The sequence below is a fragment of the Parasteatoda tepidariorum genome, chromosome 1 (assembly GCF_043381705.1).
Source record: "Parasteatoda tepidariorum isolate YZ-2023 chromosome 1, CAS_Ptep_4.0, whole genome shotgun sequence".
In the NCBI taxonomy this organism is placed as follows: domain Eukaryota; kingdom Metazoa; phylum Arthropoda; class Arachnida; order Araneae; family Theridiidae; genus Parasteatoda; species Parasteatoda tepidariorum.
This window is the reverse complement of record NC_092204.1, coordinates 73,087,348-73,102,872: the sequence shown is the minus strand read 5'-3', so window position 1 is coordinate 73,102,872 and position 15,525 is coordinate 73,087,348. Positions and strand designations below refer to the sequence as shown.

The following is a 15,525-nucleotide window of genomic DNA, read 5'->3' as shown; positions in this document are numbered from 1 at the left end:
TAATTAAAATATATTACCAATTTTACTGATTAAAAATTTAGTCCTTATAACACTAATGTTTTTAATAAAAAATTATTATATTTGCCGTCAATGTGTCTAAATATGCATGCAGCCCTTCGTTATTCAACCTGCAGTGCAAGTGACCTGCACTCAAAAAGGTTGTGCAACACTATAGTTACATATTATTGTATAGTAAGCGATCGGTCTAACTTATCTTCTATTATATGTATTTTCCCTATTTTATAATACGTTAACATGCATTTCATTTTATAAATTGTAGGTTTTTAACGTTTTGTAAATTGTTCAAATTTTATGAGCGAATTTCGTTGTATTTCTCTTAGAATAGAACAATACAAGTTTTCCTATTACACAACCGCAAAGAATTAAGAACAGGTATAACATAAAAAGACTCGACTATACTTAGTCTTAAACTAATTGAGTTAATAAAAATTTAAAATTTTCCTTATTTCATATTTAATTTTATATTTAAAATTTATCAGCTGTTTTCAGAACTTAAAAGCTTTTTCATTGATGTGTTATTCAAAGGATTGGGGCCCAAATTACCAATATTTTTTTTTAAATAAAAAATGCCTTAAACACGCCAGAGTCTTTTAATACTTGAAAACAAATTTTATTTTATTTCTTTTAGAACATAGGAATATACTATTATCTATACATTACAAAAGGGGACATAGAGAACATAAAATAATGGAATTCGCCTCCTTTAATAGCCATATGGAATACCGAAATATTTCCTGATTTCAGTTTTCATTACATGGGTTTTTTTTCCTCATTGTTGTGTGTTTATTCGAAGCATCAGATTTCTAGTTACCATTATTTTATATCGTTTTTTCTGTTAATTTTTTTGGACAGTTTCTTTGAAACACTGGCTGTTTTGATAGCATATTAAGAACAAAACATTTCTTAAAACGACTGACGTGAAATAACGGAATAAATGGCAAAATAATAACTCGGTGCAAACAAAAGCAAAATAAAAAAAAAGATATTATTACCAGGAACTGCCGAGATAATTTTATTATGATGTATATAACACACAGCTTTTCAGATACGCTAGACTTGTCATTAGACGTAGAAATAGACTAGATGTAAAAGAGAAGAAATTAATAAAGACATATGCATGTTGGCCCGATCAATTCATTTATGTTCTACCGAGCAACAACAACCATAATTGGACACGTTCTAATAGACACGCGAAGTTGCTCATTTATGAATACAAATGGCTGAAATCTTAAATTATATGGCTACTCTCATATAAAGGAAGCCAACTAAAAAAGAATCCATCATAGTGATATAAAAATAGACAATAAATTGAAAACATTCAGAGGGGAAAAAACACTGTTAACAAGTTTTTAAGATAGGCCAATAAGGCATATAACTGTAAAAATTAGACAGTTTTTTTAAGCTCTAATTTTCCACGGGAACAACCACTGCATATCCTTGAAGCTTTGTCCCATTCCATGTTTTACTAGTTAGTTTTCAAAAACGGGAAAGTAATATCCGGCACAGGTTGATCACATCCGCTTCCTCTCTTTGTTCGCAATAAAATGTCGCCGTACCACAGTCCCTTATAACTTAATTCCTCGTCAAGGTAACTAATTTCAATTGCATTCTTTTCATTAATATGTCGTTCACAGTCTCGTTTTTATGCGAATAGAGCATAGATGTAATGCAGACAAACAATACTTTTCTTATTGTATAAGCAAGCATTGACTTTGACTGTGTCTACTTCTATGATATAGTTTTGATTACCGTTTAGTTTACGACAAATTGTGTTTGGACGGTATTATTGCTTTTTCGGTATGTTTAGCCTTGGGGTCTTTTATAGCTTAGTTACGATATATACATACAATGTAATTTTTAAAAAAAATGTATGGATACGTTTCATATGCTAATGCACCTTATCTGCAGTTTAATTGCTCGGATCCGAAAATTTCTCACTCATTTATGAAATTAATTTACTGATGTGTACGAAAATCTATTTTAATATCTATATATTTATTACTTTTGTTTATATTATTTTTAAGACATAAACGCCCTTTTAGCATCTTAACTATAAATTACAAAACTCAAAATTTAAAGGTACGTTTAAATAGTTATCGAGAATAAAAAGGAAAAAAGTGGTGGGTTTTGTATTCAATTAGTGTTGTCCGAATTTTGGACTTAACTATTTAAATTATGTAGAAAAAATTGTTTAGACTTTACAATATAAAAACTATTTTAATAATATCTCTCCAGGAAAAAAAACTCGTTGCTGCTGTATTTGGGTATTCATCTTAACGTTACATTTTATTTTACTCCTTTAAAACTATAAAACTTAGAAACTTGAAATTGGAGTGTAGAAATATTAACTGAAAGTACAGTGAAATAAAAAAAAGTTAACATTTGATCGTTAGTTCAAGAATTATTGATTGTTGAACTTGACGTAAAAAATACCATATATGTCGCTCTACAGGCTTCAGAATTTTAACTACAGAATTGAAATTTGGTATGCTGAACGGACCATATTTGTTTGTAACCCTAATCCTAATACATAGTCTTTTTCGAACTTCTAATTTATTCGAGAGTTGCTGCAATTTTAAGTGCTTTTTTTGAGAACTTTTCTTACTTTTTTTGGCTTTCTGCACAAAATCTATAAGACTTAGAACCTTGAAATTACAAAGGTGTGTAGAAAATTGTGTAAGGAACTCGAAGGAATAAAAAATTTTACAATCTGATATTGGTTCGAAAGTTATCAACTGTTAAACTTTTATAAAAACATACCATGTTTGGTTGATCTGTAGCACTCTGAAATGTATTTACGAAGTGTAAAAATTTAACGTAAAGACATTTTTAATTTACGAATTAAATACTGCTTTTTTTTTCTTTTTTTTTTTTTTTTGAAATTCTAATTTGTTCAGAAGTTATTGCAATTTTAAATATTTTTTGCAATTTGTTTTTTTTTTTAAATCATTTATAAATCAATTTATTAATTAATCAATTATTATTTTGGTTTCAGAAGTACGCAGAAGAAAAAGAATTATTCGTCAAAAAATTTTTTTTAATTTAAATTAGTGTTTGACCCTTCTAAGATATAAGAAAGAAAATAAAAATACACCGTGATATTCAAAATTTCACTCATTTTTATACTACACATTTAAAAAAAAAAAAAAGAATTTTAATGAAAATAACTCGCAACATTATGCTTGACAATTCATTTTGTTTCTTTAACAAACATTTATTAAACTATTTTTGAAGTCAGATTAAAGTAGAGTTTAGTACTTTTAAAGTAATTTCATTTCAAGAGCTAATGTTCCCTTATTTACAGGATTAAAATATTAAAAATTCTACGTTTTTTATTTGGATAAATGTTTATTTTAATAGCTTTCGTTAAATTTAAAAAAATGAATGGCGTATTCCGTTTGAAATTATATTTCCTCGAGTTTCATTAAAGAAATATATTTACTTATGTGTTATTTTGTTTTTTATTGTCATTTATATTCCTTTTGGAATATTTTTCTGTAAATGTCTATTTCGCAAAAAAGTCATTATTAGCAATAATCCAATGGACCATTTGTTCATTTCTTTCAACATTGTTTTGGTATTCTAACGAAAATCAGCTGTTTTGCAGTAAATTTGTAGAAATGAAAATGAGGCAAGGAATGGGAAATTGATTATCCTATTCAATACAAATGTTACAAATAGAAATATTTGTATTGAGATACATATTCTTTCAAGCAATACTTAGAGCTGTAACTTTCTACGCTTTTTGGGAAAATTTCTTTTAGTGGTAACTAAGTATATGTTTTAACGTATGATTCTTTGTTTTGTTAGTTGATTTAAAGTTATTTTCCACACCAATGCTTACAAACGATTCATAAGTTTATATGAAACTCCACTTTGTTCCAGCTCTCTCGTTCATGAGGGTTTTATTAGGAAAAATTACTTAAATTTACGTTTTAAGTTACGGTTTACGTTACGTTACTTACGTTTTGAAAGCTTTCGTTTTTAAATATATATTACTCAATAGATTATTTTGAAAAAAGCGTACGCTGTTAGAATTTTTAGTCTAAAATTACGGTAAAATAACTGGCAGCAGTCTAGTCCATGCAATTAACAGTAAAGTTTACGTTAAAGAACATTTTTACTATTACGATTTTCGAACTATGAGTGACTATGAGTACAAAACTGCACAGTTTTATAACTCTTTACTACTAGCAAAACCATTAAAAAGAAATTCAACTGGTCATTGGAGATGGGCTTTTCGTTAAGTAATAGCAAAGAAGTTAGGTTGTGGTTGAGTTGTGTTTTATCAAATGAACTGAGGAATGTGGTTTAATTAGTTTGTCTGGTTGTTCCACCTATCGTAAGAGATGGGAAATACTGAACTTTTTTGTGTTAGCCAGCTTTATGGTGCCCTCATCTATGTGTGAATGAGAATATTGTATTCTAATAGTCCAGGGTCAAGCGAATGTAGCGAATGTAGGACACTGGGAACTCTTCATGTGTTGAAGGAAATGGAAAAAATACTGTGGTTTCAAAGCTGAGACTCTAAGCCCCATTCTGTTGATCACGTGATTGACAGATTAGCCCTCTCGGTTATCGAATGTAACCACATGCAAGGAAAAAAGTTGCTTTATTAGGTGGGCCTAGTTGGTGCGATAAAATTAAGGTTGTCTATGAATACAAAACTATTAAGTATTAGGTGAAAGCAGTTAATAAACGGTTTTTCTCACAGTTAACAGTTTGAATATCATCTTACATGTGATTATTCGACTGTTTTGTTTAAATATGGCAAAATAAGAATCAAATAAATTGTTATTCAACCATTTTTTTCAGAGGAATTTCTAACAGTGAAGTAGTTGGTAACCCCGAATACATTTACAATCTGTGGTACCTTCAGTATGAATTTCGCCTTGGAAAAAAGCAAAGATAATTAAATGGCAACGGGTTCAGTGAGTAGGCCAACATGATTAGAAAATAGTCGGAAGTAATTCCGGGCAATATAGGGGTTTTGAAATCACGATAATATTTCCTGATACATCACGATGTTTTCCCAATTTAACTATTTTACATTGATCAATATTTTCATAATTCAAATGAAATTCATTAGCCTTCACGGTGATATCGAATGTCGCTTTTAATGATTCGCGTTGCCGATAAAACTCTTGACAATATCGTATTTGGTATTGATCATTGCCGATAATCATTGCCATATTGTCATTCCCAATAATTGCGGTATGTTTAGTATGTGTTGTAAGAGATGGCATTTATGATTCATCGTTGGAATTCTTTTTAAAATATCCTATAATTTAAGCAGCCAGCTCTGGTCAGAAATTAAAAAATAAAATAAGGTAAACATGAGGTAACAATGAGAAGTATAAATTATTTTTCAATTTATGACAAGTGGTGCAAATTTGAGATTCGAATTTAAGTTTCTTTCATCGTTTTTTAAAGTTTTTTCCTATTTTGAGAAGAATGATTTCACGCATACACGTAATATTTAAAGAATAAATAAGTGTATTGATCAATGTTTGTGTGAATTTACTGAGAATGAAAAGCTTTCCATTTCGTTTGGAAATTGTAAACTCTGTATAAATAACAACAAAAACAAAAATCACCTCTATCGGACTTCCTAGTTAGTCGACACCCACTTTATACGCATCAGTTCACAAATTCACTCTCTGTTTAAGTCCTCGGTAAAGAGGTTATTGAAAAACTACAATTCAACAGAAATTTTACACTACACTTTTAATTTCCATGTGCACAAAAAAAATTTAATAAGATTTTTGACAGTGTAATATCATTTTTATGAAAAATTTGAACACAATTATTTTAAAAATGGAATTTAAATAAAAACTATGTTATTCAATTAGATTAAAAAGAACAAAATAATTTAATTTTTGTCAAATCTAAACGAAACAAAGTAAGGTGCATCATTTTCGAAAGATTTCAGGTGGTGATCAAAGTTCATTACGAAAGCATTTCTCGGTATAACAAAAATTAAATTATTTTCTTTGTTAATCTGTTGGGAAAATGCAATTTTTAATATTTTTATTTTATTTTATTCATTTATTTATTTTTTAGATTCGAATCTGTTATATATATTTTTTTTTCTGACAGAGAGTAATTGAGAATTCGAATGACGCTAAATTTTGCTTGCACCATTTAGGAAAAATGATTACCTTAAATTGGCATTCAGCATATAGTTTCATTTAAAATTTGAGTTGTATCAATTAAATAAATATATTCTTTATCAATTATGTATCAATTAATTTAATATATATTTGAAATTTCCACCTTTTACCGTCAAGTTAAAGAGTTCGAGCTCGATGACTAGTCGTTCTCTGGACACTAGAAGCAGAATTTACAGTCATTTTAGCACCGCAGAAAATGTATTGTCAATTGAAATTGATGATGCATTCTCAACGACTCACTAGAGTGCTAAAATTTCAACTGGAGCTTATTGTTGAATGACAATACTAGCTTCAATCATTCTCTGATTACGATATGCAGTGATATCTAATGGAAATCGAAATTCGATTCAGTTTTGGATTAGCTAGAATACGCAAATGCAGCAGAAGCTCTTAAAGTTAAAATAGTTTCCTGAACTGACAAGTAAAATTTATTGCTAATAGAGTTTGTGGTCAGTTCTAATTTTGACCACTTTTCGACTAGTAATAGTGCTGAAATTCCAACTAGAGCTTGAGGCCAGATAAAAATAGAAGTTACAATTGATTCCTACATGCAAAAATCATCACCTATTTGTCGTCATCCGAAACTTAAATTGTTTTTAATCGCACAAAAAATCTAACAGGCTCTAAACTAAAAAAAGGAAAGTAATAAAATAAAGTAAATATTTTAAAAATATATTTCTAACCTTAAAGCTTGATACGGTTTGAAGGATAATTCATAAATGTTTTTGATATAAAATTATTCACGAAAAAAATTTTTAAGAAATAGCAAGATTTTCTTACGATGCCAAAAGGAATACTAATTACAATTATCGTAGATGGTAACTTTTGATATATTTCTCAAATTTTCAGAATTAGATTATGAAAATGTAGCATTTATACTTCAATTTGTAATTAGTTTAAAATAAAAGAGTGCACTTTGAAATTAGTTTCGTATATTTTTAACACGAAAGAGAGTACTTAGCATTAAACATTTTTGCAAATTTAAATATATAATTAAAAAGTGTGGTAAAAAAGTATAGTTAAAACTATCAGAATAAGGTGAAATTTACCGAATTTATAACTTTACGGAAAAACCAAGAAGCTCGGCAACTTTCGCCGAAGGACTTTGGGGGATGATTTTGGTAAAATTGACAATAATATATTGTTTTATAATATGTGATAAAATTTGGAAAATGTGGTAAACTTGGTAATTTTACTATGATTCCTTTGAGCATGGTAAACAAAACTATTTATTCTGTTAAATTTACGTTTTATTTTTCTGCTAAACGAGTACCATATGAATGGAAAAAATTACCAAATAAATCGTTTAAATACCGTATATTTTAATTTTATTAACCAGAATAAACGTTTTTGTTACAAAAAATACCACTGCCATATACTGTTATTTTTCTCGACGTGTAATTTGTACACTTGAGTCCCTTAAAGCTGCAATTTGTGACTTGAAAAATATATTTGTTAAAATGTTTTTCATAAAGTTATTTTGCTTAAATCTTTCCATCTAAAGTGTAGGAGATTTAAGTTATGTAATTAAGTAAGTTATTAAAGAGTTAATAACTCTTTCAAAAACTGAATACAATAGCTTAAATAACTGATAAATGAATCGCAATTATAAATATCTTGGTTTGAGGATCTCTTTATGGTATTCGTTATGATTTGAAACGTTTAACTTGGATTTATACTTGAATCTTCTTTGCGTCATCATATATATAAAAATAAAAATTTCGCGAGGCATTATACGTACAATAAAGGATAAAAACGGAACCACCGCGAATAACTTTTGATCTCATGATCGGATTTCACGCTGGTGCAATCTAAAGTGTTCGAACGAGTATATTATAAAGTTCGAGTATGCTCAGTAAGTGGTACTCGGTTATTTAAAATTATAAAATAACTAACAAAAATGTATTATATTGAAATAAATAAGCACATTTCTTCATAGATTCTGGGGCATACAAGCAAAATGAAATAGAATAGTCGAAGAATATAGAATATAGAAGAATAAGAAATATAGTCTAAAAGTTTTATCATTTTATTTTTGAAACCAATTATAAATGAATATAAAAAAACTATATATATAGCTAGCTTAACATGCATATATATATATANATATATATATATGAATAACGCAATAAACGCAAGTTAATAAAATGATAGTTCTGACAGAAAAGAATAACATTTTCTACAATGACGGATTAATAATTAATTTATAAAAATTTCGAAATTTAATAAAAATTTAAAAAAGACACGAAAGATTATTTATAAAAATTCAATTGTTAAATTTAATAATCAAAAGTACAAGGATGAGCAACGTTGTGATCTTCCTAAAAAAAATTATGTTTTGTTAATGACTTTATAGATTATAAAAAAAAATACGTGTATTCAGTTTTGCAATATTCTGTCTGCTTTGCAATGTTCTTCACAATTCTACATGTTTGACTAGAAGAATTTTACAACGCTTGTTACGGACAATAAAATTATAATTCAAAATTTCGTGATTTCTTTTCCTTAAAATTATGTACTTTTTTCAAAAAAAATTTTTTGCATAGCATAAAAATTAGCAAATATTTAGATAACACAGTAGTTTTTCCCTTTATCTTTTAATTATTTAAAAAAGTCAGTTATATCTTAAAATTAATTTTTTCTATTACGTACTTTTAAAAAAAAAGTGCGTCGTAATTAATTAATAAATTAAATAAAAGCATGATAAAATTTGTTAATGAAAAAAAAGTTAATTATTCAGATTAAAGGTTTAAAAAACAGTACATTTGCAATTTTTTAATAATAAAAATAATTATAATAATATGAATTTACTTATTATATTAATATTCTACATGTTTTGTAGTGAATTTAAAATAATTAATTAAATTCGAATAAATTAAACGGGCGTATGAAAGATAATTCAAGATTTCGCTCTGGAGACGTGAAAGCACCAAATTCCTTAATCCCTCTTACCTATTATTTAACAAAAATTATCATCATTTTTGTCATTGGTGTAATTTATGTTACAAGTGGCATGTTTCCATTAAATACTACTTCAAAAATAGTAGCATGTTAACAGAATTCCCCCAAAAAAACAAGAGTTTATCAGTTAAATATGACAAAAACTGTCAAAAAACAATCCATAATATCTCATGTGCAGCGGAAACTACATTTAAATGAAAATCGGATGGAGTTATGGAATCCGCGAGTATAAAACAATTTTTGAATTAAAAACTAAAGGTTGTTGTACTCTTTATTCTAGACACATAAAATTATTTTTGGAACTATTTCTAAGTAAGTGAGTAAATCATTTCAAGAATTTGAAATGATAAAAATATTTTTTTCACTTCTTTGAAAAATTTTTTAAACTTATATGGTACACAATCTTCCATTGTACGTAAGAAAAGAGCGCATTTATCATGCATTTTAAAACATTAAATACATTTGCATTAAGTAATACTTCTAACATTCGTTACATAATATCTAAAAAGTAACTCTCCATAAATTATATATAGAGAGAATCATTCAATCACTTTTGTTAATTAAAATAAATACATGTAAAAAAAATTTTTGCAAATTTTTCGAACAAAATATGAAAAATCTATAGACTAAAGTAGAAGAGAATGCTAGGAGACATTTCGACACGCACACAAATTTTTTGGTTAAAACATTAAATTCAGTTGAAAGGAAAAAAATTCATTTGTTCTCTAGAATCATTAAATGTAGGTGATTTTCAAATTTTAATTTTTTTTAAAAAAATGACGATTCGTTGACTGACTTTTTGACTTTTTTTTTAATACTGAAGCTTACCAAATTCATTTTGTTATCATATTTCACCACTAAAATTTTTATTTTTCTAATTAAGGTACAAAAAAAGTTTTTTTTAAACGAAAAAACTTTAAGAACTAAAAGTGAAGGAATTAATGCTTAAAATCTTTTCAAATCTTTTAAAAAATGTTACGCGTTTCAAAACTGTTATACCTTAAAGCTTGCGAAATGTATTTCAAATATAGGCAGTTTGGTTTTTTAAAAAAATCGCTGATATCACAAACCTGTTTTAAATGTTTGCTACATGTTTCATTATCTATCAAATTTTTTACAGAAAATTTTCTTACATTATATTAAAATAATTCAGGACTTTTTTGTACATTTTCTTTTTATTCCAAAACATTAATTTTCCAAAATTATTTCTATAACTGTATAACTAGATCCAGAATTTAATGTAGTCCCAAGTAAGAATAACATTTATTTCGAGCAATAACAAAAAAATGATAGTTCATTAATTTTACAAAATTAATTTGATAACGTACATTCAAAATTGAAAAAAAAAGCATTAAATAAAATCCGTTATAAATATTTATTAATAGTTTTAATTATGTTCCAACTATTAATGGTATGAATTTAATTATATGAGTTCCCTAGAGATAACAGAAGAATTAATAAAAAAACATATTCTTTAATCATACAAACTATAGTTAAATTAAATTTGATGGACAATGGCTAAATGATGTTAAAATTATTATACCAGTGGACATTTAACCATAAAAAGGCAAACATTGTTATAGGAATTTTATAATTTTTTTTTATCGCATGCTAATTATTATAGTCACTTTGGATAATTCTGATGAAAATCTAGAGTTCGAAGATTTACTCTGATTTCATAGGTTTAACGATATTGTTCTACATACAACATCGTTTTAATATAATTGATTAATTTATAATAATATTACAAAACTTTCTTACCATTTTTTGCTGAAAATTTACTAGAGACAAATCCATTGAGGCGAAAATCCCATGCTTCGTTTCAAGAAAAGTATTATGAGAGTGTTATTCCATCTTTCAATACGCCACTGAACAAGAAACACTGAAAAATCACGAGTTTACTTTGGACTTAAAAACATTCACTGAATTCGATGGACCATCAGCTGCTCTTTTCACTCCGTTGACTCCGTTGGTTTAGTTGGCGTTTTTTTTCTCTGCCAAGAGATGCGAAATCATCGCCAATGGGTGATTTTTTTTTCTTTTCCGAAAGATGCTAAAAGGAACATGCAACTTGGAGGAAAAGAGCTTTCTTCATCTTAGCTTTCTTCAAACAAAAAGTTAGCATTAAAATGAATTGTTATAAGTTGAAATTCAGCAATTTATTTTTACTGTTCTAAAGAAATATTGGTAGAGTATGATTATTTAAAATTTTAATTGTTGTCGTAAAAATGAAGTTTATTTTAATTTTAAAACAGAAGCGATAAATTTATATGAATGAATGAATAACAAAACCGAATATATACCAAATGAATATATATATACAAAAACTAAATATATAAAGAGAAGGTCTTTAATTCTTTTTTTACTACAAACATTTAAAATTAAAATTTTAAAGATGATCCAAAAAACTTCTCCTTTTACTAAAACGTAGTTTGTTCAAATCATTGTTTTCATTTTTTCCTCTCAATTATTATTTTTGAATAATATATGTTCACAATTCTATTTTCGAATAAATAATGTGCATCAGTATCTAGATAACAAATTATATAGCAATAATTTGTAGTTTTTCACAAATATTGAAACAATTTTATATATAAAAAAAATATTTACTTTTTCATAACATATTTTCACTTCAAAGAAAATCTGAATGCATAGTTTTCTTAAATATATTTTAAAAATAGGGCACGCTAAATAGCAGCTCGAATGGGGTTAAAGCTCACTTTTTGTAGTAAAATAGAATTGCAAATAAAATTTGGAACTATTAAAACAAAATCTATTGGAATGTGTAGTTGTTTTTAAGAATTTGTTATTGAGAATATATTTGTATTTAAAATTAAAGGAACTTGGGAAAAAATGTAGATGATCTGCATGTAAAATTTTTTTATAATATATCTAATTTATGAGATTCGTTTTATTTTTAGTACAAATTTTGACAATTGTTTTCGTACAATCTGTGTCCGCAGAGCCGTGGTGTCTTAGAGTCATGGTGGCTTTGTTGTGTCGTGGTAGCTCAGGGGATAGAACGTTCACTTCAAAATGAGGTGGTCCAGGTTCAAATCTCAGTGGTGGCAAGTTGATACGAATTATGCTCCTGACTCACAATGTTCTGATGTAAGATAAGCTCAGTGGTAGACGGATCATGGGTTAGAACCTCCTTTCCATTGGGCTAACAGTGGGAGGTTTTCGTGGTATTCCACTCCGTAAAATGCAAAAGCGGGTTAGTTCTTTTAAAAGTCCTCCATGAAGGCTAGTTTGTCCCAATACTTAATCCAGTAGTTCTCTTGTCTTCCGGGTTAGGTTAAAAATCAAAAAACCACGGAATTGAACATTGATAATCGTAAACTCAGAATTGGGACGGCTGTCCAATTCCGGTGACAAAATAAAATAAAATATGATCTAAGTGAAAAATTTACCCATTTCAAATATCTAGAATAAAACTCAACTCGTTAACATTTTCAAATATTTTTGCTGAATTTTTATTCATTGAAATGTCTTCTATTGAACCAATCTAGTAAGCATTCGAATTTTGAAAAAAAAAAATATTTTTTTAATGTTTAGTAAAATGGTTAATGATGATAATTATATTATTACAAACCAATAAAATATGTTAATAAAAAATTAAAAATTAAAATCAATATGCAACATCTCTCGAAGGATAAATTTAAATTCATCTATTTTTCTTTTCAACCAAATTACTCCAGACATAGAATAGGTAGAGCTAGAAAATGTTTTCAAAATAAAATTACTTTTCCTTTGTTCCTTTTTAATGTATGATATAATTTGATCAAAAAGAATAAACACACCAAACGATAAATAAAATTATGATCAGTTAAAGTTCTCGTTTTGAATGTCCTTGGCTGGTCATAGAGGATATTTTGAACGGAAACTAATAATAATGAATTACGTGTCAAACGACCTCAAAATACACTAACCCTTTCTGATTTTGAAAAACAATTCTTGAAGCAAATACATTCATGCAACATGTGGTTACCTGTCTACATTTCAGGATGCTCGCCCGTTACCTGGTTGCTATCGCAACAATTGCATCACTGGACGCTCTTTTACACCTGCTCATCCTTGCAGCCCTATTTCCGTTCCTTGCGTATACCAAAAGCAAGGTTACCAGGTTGACGCAATATCATTCTTTGAAATGAAGTATTTTATGCCAAATTAGAATTACTTGTGGACATGTTACTTCAATGGAACAATATCAAAAAGGATATTTTATGGCATTGATAAATCATACATAAAAAACTGAAATCCATGTTCATTTATTTTTTTATTTTTTTAAAGAAGGAATTGCAATTTGTGGAAAATCTTCTAAAAAATAATTCTTCGAGCTTTTGGAAAATGTTCGATTCAGGGAAAATAAACTGCAATTAGGTAAAGAAACCGTTTCTCCTGAATATCAATAATTTCGAAACACTCAGTTTTTACAGTATTAATAACGAAACCAAATAATTGGGATTAATCAATCCGTATAAATTAATTCATAAACACGAGATTCGTATTGGTAATAAGATTTGTTTGATACTTTGAGTTTTAAATCGTTTTCTAAACTTCTGCATTCTAATTTTGGATAAATAACAACAGCTCTGGAACAGAAATTAGTAATCTTTTTTGTAGATCGCTAGTTATAAAGGAATTACTATTAAAAAAAAATATTGTTTCGAAATTCTGTATCCACTATCCGCTTAAAAAGAAATTTTAAATCAAACAATCCAAACTTCTTCTTAAAAAAATTCTCAAAAAATTGTATTTTAGCGGCAATTTATAGAAGGAGAATTAAAATAACGTATATAAATTCAACGAATATTGGACTAAATAGGTTCTCTCCTGGTCCCATAGCTGGACTGCCGAGCCAGACCTTTTCTCTTTAAATTTAATAAATGTAAATATCATACTAACTAAGAATCTTTGCGCAAAGACTTTCCTCATATGCATATTATATTCATTGTAAAATTATTTTATTGTCCTACCATAATACCGGGTATTTGAGGAGGTTAAATAAAATAAACTCTTCCTGCAACCTTAAGTGTGAAGTAATAAATGAGAACTATATTTCCTTTTACGTTGAAGCATTAGTATCGTTTTAATTTGAACACTCAGAAATAAAGCTCGCATTTTTGACAATTCATCAACCGTTTTTCGTTATTTTTATAGTCGATCGTTTCGGCACGAAATTACATTTTTGACGAAATGCAAAATCTTAAATATCTGACGAAATTACTTTTTTTCTCGTGTGTCATTTCATTGCCTTCTGAAAGTTCTCCAGCACTTTTAATCAGAATACAAAACGAATCTCTCGATTTTTATCTGAATATGAAACGACTCTTTCCATTTTACCAGATGATAGAGGGGTCAGTGCTCTCACGTAGAAGTTTCCCGGATCCGATTCCTGGCAATGACTAATCACTCATTTACTTACACTTCTTTTATTTTATGCAATATTTTCTAATCAATTGGATCAAACTATACGTAGATTAAGTCTAATGCTTTTGACGAAATTCGTATTCTCAAAAAACAAGTAAAACTAGTTATTTCCTCAATTTGAACATCAAATGCGAAATCCTAAATGTTTAACTAAATTACTTTTTTCCTTAATTGTACTTTTTATTTTATTTTATGTTATATTTCCTAATCAATTGGGTTAAACTATGAGTAGATTAAGTCTAATGCTTACGATAAATTAAAGATAGTAATTTCCTCGATTTGGAAATTTTTTTTTCTCTTTTTGTCCGAGCATTTCTTAGGAAGGTATTTCGTCAAAAACTAAGAAATTTTTGTGAATTTTGAGTATCTAATTCTTTAGGGTAAAAGGACTATTCACTTGAAATTTCAGTAAAAGTAGTGACTACCAATTTTGATCAAATATATTCCCTTTGTTTTCAAGTAATGGATCGCAAAACTTCTATACTTTGATAGCTTAGTAATTTAAACAAACGTGTTTAATAAATTGAGCTTTCCTGCGGTGGTCCTTTAAGAACTAAAGTACAGCTGAAAGTTATTAACTATTTTCACTATCTCCTCATAATAAGCCCTGATGCGTAGAAGTTCCAAAACAACGTTAACCCAAAGTTTATAATTATGATAAGCAAAAAAAAAAAAAAAAGGAATATCAAAAATCTTTATCTACTTCTTTAAGGTCGAAATTTGTTTAAACTTTAAAAAAATTAAAACCGTCTGTCATGTTTAAATGAAAACTCACCATTAAAGGATAATTCAGGGTAGTAATAAAGACTACTACATTGAAATGCATTTTTTTACGGTTTAAAAAGTAAAAAAATGGTGCCATTTTCGTAGCCAGAAAAATTTAAACTAGAATACAGAAAATGCCAAATTTGGATCTGTTTACTTTTAAATATTCGTT

The 15,525-nt window shown here is 27.7% G+C and overlaps 1 protein-coding gene across 1 annotated transcript in view; it reads right to left on the bottom strand.

The window, feature by feature from the left end:
- The window catches only part of LOC107447982 (uncharacterized), a 64,406-nt gene extending 53,304 nt beyond the window's left edge, over window positions 1–11,102 (bottom strand). The window contains exon 1 of the mRNA XM_016063041.3: window positions 10,917–11,102. The gene's annotated coding sequence lies outside the window, so the exon portion shown is untranslated. The remainder of the gene's footprint in view (window positions 1–10,916) is intronic.
- Between the last annotated feature and the right edge of the window lie 4,423 nt (window positions 11,103–15,525).